Source organism: Nothoprocta perdicaria, unplaced genomic scaffold (genome assembly GCF_003342845.1).
Source record: "Nothoprocta perdicaria isolate Ctin4 unplaced genomic scaffold, notPer1 scaffold_664, whole genome shotgun sequence".
In the NCBI taxonomy this organism is placed as follows: domain Eukaryota; kingdom Metazoa; phylum Chordata; class Aves; order Tinamiformes; family Tinamidae; genus Nothoprocta; species Nothoprocta perdicaria.
In genome coordinates, this window is record NW_020455937.1 from 18,527 (window position 1) to 18,876 (window position 350).

A 350-nucleotide genomic window follows, 5' to 3' on the forward strand; every position below is an offset into this window, starting at 1 on the left:
GGGGACATGGGCACGGCGTGTGGGCGCTGGGGACACGGGCATGGCGTGTGGGCGCTGGGGACACGGACACGGCGTGTGCGCGCTGCGGACACGGGCACGGCGTGTGGGCACTGCGGACTCGGGCACGGCGCCGGGACACGGGAGCGGTGCCCACGGGCTGCGCGGCTGCGCCCACGCAGCGGGGGCTGCGGCGCGGGAGCCGGGACGGGAGCGCACGGGGGTTAGGGTGCATGTGCCGCCGCCTGCGTGCGCGCCGGGATGTGCACGTGCATGCGGGGCTGCATGGTGCTGCGGGGTCCCGGGGGCGCGGGGCCGGCGGCTCCGGGGCTGCACGGTGCTGTGGGGGCTCG